The sequence below is a fragment of the Oreochromis niloticus genome, linkage group LG5, assembly GCF_001858045.2.
Source record: "Oreochromis niloticus isolate F11D_XX linkage group LG5, O_niloticus_UMD_NMBU, whole genome shotgun sequence".
NCBI lineage: Eukaryota > Metazoa > Chordata > Actinopteri > Cichliformes > Cichlidae > Oreochromis > Oreochromis niloticus.
This window is the reverse complement of record NC_031970.2, coordinates 10,862,605-10,868,469: the sequence shown is the minus strand read 5'-3', so window position 1 is coordinate 10,868,469 and position 5,865 is coordinate 10,862,605. Positions and strand designations below refer to the sequence as shown.

At 38.3% G+C, this 5,865-nt stretch overlaps 1 non-coding gene across 1 annotated transcript; it reads left to right on the top strand.

Moving 5' to 3' along the window:
- Positions 1–1,560: 1,560 nt before the first annotated feature.
- On the top strand, positions 1,561–1,632 carry trnap-agg (transfer RNA proline (anticodon AGG)). The gene has a single exon. It is a non-coding gene; the product is annotated as a tRNA-Pro (tRNA).
- The last annotated feature ends 4,233 nt before the right edge of the window (positions 1,633–5,865 follow it).

Below are 5,865 nucleotides of genomic sequence, written 5' to 3'. Positions count from 1 at the left end.
TGACCAGCCTTAACAGTTACTACATGTCTGTATAGATGCACTGATGTTTCCCTACAAAGTACTTTTGAAATAAGTGGAAATAAAGTTGAAACCTACAATATTACGTGCCATTTACAAATAAAAAGTGACAAATATTGCAGTCTATAATTTATTTCAAGTCTGTTATTGTAGTATCACATTGCAGTATGTGCTGGGTTGAGTAGATACAAACATAGATAGATACATACATACATACGTCAAACCAATGGCATCATGGAGTAAGTCCTTATCCTCTACTATTCCATCCACCTTTTGCAATGTACAAGTGTACCACTACCAATGGCAGCAAAACGGTTATTGTGGCCAGATGGTTCAATCTTTTTATATAGTGACACATTCAGATAACTTGCACTTACGGACAGTTGAATTCACTGAGTTCCTTAGATTTTCCCAGTGTTCTGAGTATTGATCAAACCAGTGAGTGATGTCAAACAAATCATTTTTATGCTGGCAAAGGGAAACTACCAGTTGAGATCAAGATAACTAATGAGAAGTTAATAGGCCTTGGCATTGTCAGGTTGAAAGATATTGCAGAGACATTAGCAACACTTATCAAAAGATTTAAGCGAAAAGTATATACATTTGAGCCTATATGTATCCTTTTGGCTGTGTGTATTAGAAAAAAAATGCAAAATAAATTAAAACCCAATTATTGTTTTTAAAAGTCAAATAATATGTAGGCAGCAGAATCTTTCAGCACCCTCAGAAAAGAGCAATTCGAAGAAATCATTAAAATTACCATGACATTAATGTTCATGATGAGGATATATAAACTTGCTGCAGATGCAGAATTAATATGAAATCTGGGGAAATTATATGAAATTATAATTAGAGGAGAGCATATCCAGATTGGCTAATAACAAGAAAATGAAAGACTAAGATCATCACAAAAATCCTTAAGTTAAATATATATTATTTTAACAGAGAAACAATGACAGACCCTCACTTGTTAAGGAAGTCTCACCTGTTCAACGGGATCTAAGCGAAAAAGGAAATACAAAGGAGTGAATGCTCTTGTCTCGTTCGGCTCTTCGGCTCCTTTTTCCTTTTGACAACAGTTGGCGCCCTCTCACGGTTTTTCACTAACATTACAATGAGCGGTTTGGGATCAAATAACTGAATAAACCAACGCGAATCCGACGGATAAGTGTCATTGAACGTTAAAACACGAATTATTCATAAGGCTAAAGGGAAAGCTGGTGTTCATCTCACTCCGTAGCTCCGTATTTGTGTCTTTAAGGAGAAAAACAAGTCTGAAACAACTTTGAAAACAGCAGCCAGTGAACGAAACCGTGGAAGTGTCGTAGAAAGGGGATGATTTTTCACATAGAAATATATTCTGTAGGTTTACGTTTTTTTTAAAAAAAAAAAAAAAAAAAAAAAAAAAGACGTGTTTCTGTTCGGTTATTTTACACATCCGCAAGAATCCAGTGTAGTCAGCTGTGCGCTGTGCTCTGGTAACGTTGACCATCTGTTATACCCTCGTGTTTCATTTGGTGTACGTTTACGATATTATCACGTGGCTCGTTGGTCTAGGGGTATGATTCTCGCTTAGGGTGCGAGAGGTCCCGGGTTCAAATCCCGGACGAGCCCTCGTCTTTTTGCGTTCGTTCCATAGGTTTTAATATCGTTGTCCCTCAGGTTTATTTTTCTAAGCGCGTTTTGTCACACTTCTTTTTCCACTATAAATTAAAGTGTTGTTTTAATAATTTTTTGCTACATAAGTTTGCTCACTAGATCACCCTTCAATATTGCCTACTGTCAGGTGAGGGAAGCCCATGGGTGGGCTGGTTGGGTTGATGGGGTGCGGCACAGCAGGGGAAATATTCATTTATAAATAAGTTGCTCTGCTCATGCTGTTTGTGGATTTAGACAACTGAATTCAACAATATGTAAACATGTGTTTCGCACATTATCATGACTGTTTTGGATTAATTAGGACATAGGAAGTAAGCAAAATTACCTGCCACATGAAAAATGTTACTCCGTTTGTGCTCACTCCTCTACAACAACACTAGATAGATGCTGAATTACCAGTTATGCCACTTTGACATCTATAAATGCATGACAGGGAAGAGAAGGGAAACTGAGATGTGTTGAGGCTGTATGTGAACTATATCTCCATATTGTCTGCTGGAAGTAACACCAGGCTAAAGCAAATGAAGAATTAACTTTTTCCGCAGTGTTAACCTGCCTATCAAAGGTGATTACTCATTTACTGAAGTTACCAGAGCCCTAACATTTATTAAATGAAAAAGCTAAAGCTTTGATTTTATCTTTAGTGAGTCATGTATAACCCAGCTATTCATTCAAACACAAGGTAAAAGTAAACGAGCCTATAAAAAGGTTTAGCCAAAAACATCCCAAATCTCTAAAGCTGATGACTTGTTAGTACCAGGATAGCATCACACAGTTGTTCCACAATACAAAGGTGCTCTATTAGATTGAGATCTGGTGACTGTGGAGGGCATTTGAGTGCAATGAACTCATTGCCATACTCAAGAAACCAGTTTGAGATGGTTTGAGCTTTTTGACATGGCATTTTATTCTGCCGGAGGAGACATGGTCCCACAGATCAGCAGTACACTGTACAGTACACAACAATACTCTGTGGGCCGCAAAGAGTGCCAAAAAATATCTCCTACACCATAAAACCTCCACCCCCAGTTTAAACCGTTGATAGAAGGCTGGAGGAACTCATGTTTTCATGTTACTTACACCAAACTCTGACACTATAATCCAAATGTTTCAGCACATATTGAGACTCATCAGAGAATGCAGCATTTTTTCCAATTATCTGTTGTCCAAATCTAGTGAGCCTGTGCCTCAGTTTTCTGTTCTGGCCTTGTGCTCCTGTGGCCCATCTCCTTTGAGGTTTGACATGTTGTGCGTTCAGACTTGTTACAAACATTACATTGTTATGTTTGTAACAAGGCAGATAAAGGAAGCCCAAAGGCTGATAAAAACTTTTCATGCTTTTTTGCATACCAATTATTAAGAAACGCAATTCATTACATCAGAATATTGAAGAATATATTTCATATTTTATGCATAATTACATCATTTTACTTTCTAAAGAATAGCCTGGTTGTTTAAGGCTTAAATTTGAAAACGAGTGTTTTGGTTAACAACGCTTCTCCTATCCATCTGTCCATCTGTTCATTTTCCTTTCACTGTTTTATGACAGTTTTATACTAAATTTCGAGAGTTTATCAGTGAATTGTTTAACTGAAGATTGAATATAATGCAGTTCACCTAAAGCAGCAGCTCTAAATGATAAATAATCTAAATAATACACTCAACGTCCACCGGAGGGCACACATCACCAAACTATTTTTACCGCATGCTGCTGACCTGTTAGCATGAGCATATTCCATGCATACATTTATTTTCCAGCAAGTGTCAGTATCGTACCTTCTGCATTCTTTCAGCCTGCTAGCTTCACTAAGCTCCAAGCGGAGTACGCATCACAGAAATCAGCTCTCTCTCAAACTTTGCTCATTGCCACTGCAGCTAGTTTAAAGTACACCAGCTATCAGGCCCTCCTTCAAGCCCGTGCAGTTTCCTGGTTTACGTGGTGACAAGTAGACCTCTGAAAGTGCTTTATTAAACAGAAATCAATGCCAGCACACATCAAAACCAACCAAACCTAAAAGCAACTATATTGTAAAATCTAATTAGATAAGAAAAAGTAAATAGCTTCTCAAAGACAAACTGCAAAGAAAACAGAAAGATGGCGTGACCTCTTTTGTTGTCCGTCCTGCTGAGCAGGCAACCTGGAGGAGGTGAGTCCTGCAAATATTATAATTTGTTCAGCACAAGAGCTAACCAGATCTTTAATTACAAATAATAATAGTAATTTGAAGTTGGAAAAAGTTATGACTAAGATCTTCTAGTCCACAGAGATAGGATGGTCAGCATCTTGTGCAAACTGTCATTGTGAAATAATGCCTGAAAATATATATAAAAATACCAATTAATTATGAGCTAATAAACACAATCCAAGGTAAGAGCATGTTGTAATAATCTCCATAACAACAAACTCTTAAACCTGCTTAAAAGACTTTAAAAAACACATCCAGTGTGCACAAGGATGTGTCTGCCTTTACATTGCATGGTTCACAGTGCCAAAGTAACCTCCAGCGTGCTTCTTTTAAAAAACAAATAGAAAAACAAATATTTCCAGGAACTTTTTTCTATCTCTGAGGGAGTTTTGTTTCACTTTCACAGCTTGTTTTACGTGGATGAAAGAAACAGTCTATCCCACGCCCGTATTTCTTATCCTGTTCATGGTCGAGCCGCTGGAGCTCATCCCACTACATCCTTACACAGAAAGGGGATGTTGACAGTCTTTGTCTGGGTCAACACAGATACGGAAAGCTTCAAAATTTCAGATTCATAGTGGCTAAATATTGACACGTGTTTGGATTGTGAGAGATCACGCACAGTTAACACAGGCGAGGCCCCCACAGCCGGTGGGTCCCGTTTGAGCCAATAGTCTCTTGTGAGAATTTGTGAGAGTTGCATTTTGGATTTTCACAACTCTGAATCCCCACATCCAATCAGGTGTCCTCTTTGAAGGACCAATACCCTGATTCATGAATTAAGTCACCAGTTTGAACCAAACCCAGCATTCCAAAAGGTGAAGATCAGTCTTGTTTTCAACATTTACGTTGGTCTGAACAGATGAATGAAACTTTTACACGCCCCAGTTTTTTTTGTTTTGGTTTTTTTTGCTCCAACGCTAAATTTCATAATTTCAGCAGGTTACTGGTAGCACTAAAGCAACCTCCTCCTCCTCAGCCTCCTCAAACCATACTCCTCTACACCTGTTGGGCAAGTTTAGCATTCATCCACACATACAGTTGATTCCCAAGAGAAGCGGATAAAAGCAGGCAAGTACTAGAGGAGGATGAGGACTAGCACTGCACTTTCGTGAACACCAGATTATAATAACAATTGCAGCTGCATGTGAAAGGAGTTTAATCCATTCCTTACAGCTTTATTTTTGAGGTTGAAAACACCACCAAACTCTGAGCACTCTGAGCTGAGTATTTCTCTCAATAGATGCATGCTACGTGCTCAGCATAGTGAGGGTCGGCAAGCTATGACTTCTTTGGTGAAGGGCTTTATGCTCAGTGTCAGAATCACAGGGCATGTCATTGCTAAATCGTCCTTCATGCTCAGCACATAGTTTCCTTTGATACAGCATGTATACGACTGAGCCGACTTTAATTTATTTTTCATTGGATGTTTTCTGGATTAAATCTATGTACCAGAAAATGAGCACATAAAAGAAAGTGCGTGGTTGTGGAATTTTGTGAGTCCTGACTTGAATCCTGCCTGGAGCATCAAATGTTACGTCAACATGCCGCAACATCTCAAATCTGTTCCATGATTTACAATAAGTATGTTTCTAACTTTCCCCCATAAAACTAAATCTCTTTATCAGTTGAGCAGAAGACTTTTAGTTCTTTTAGTTTTACAGTCTATTTATGCTGAAAGGCAAAATTCTGGGACATTTTGCATGTTTGAAGTTTTTCCTGCTATCAGATATTTAACCTAAAGGCAGTGAAGGGCTTCAGATGAGCGTGCAGTCACTCTGTATCATGAATTTGATAATATCACAGTACTGAAATAGGAACAGAGGAATGCTGCATTATCTTATTGCTCTTATTGTACGTCATGATATTGTGCAGTCAATCGTGATAGGGTTCCATGTAATGCATATTCTCATTAGTGATTAAACTGCAGACTTTGCAGGAATTGTAGATATTTTGATACCCTTGATCAGTATCCATTTGCACCATTACAGCTTTGCAGTAT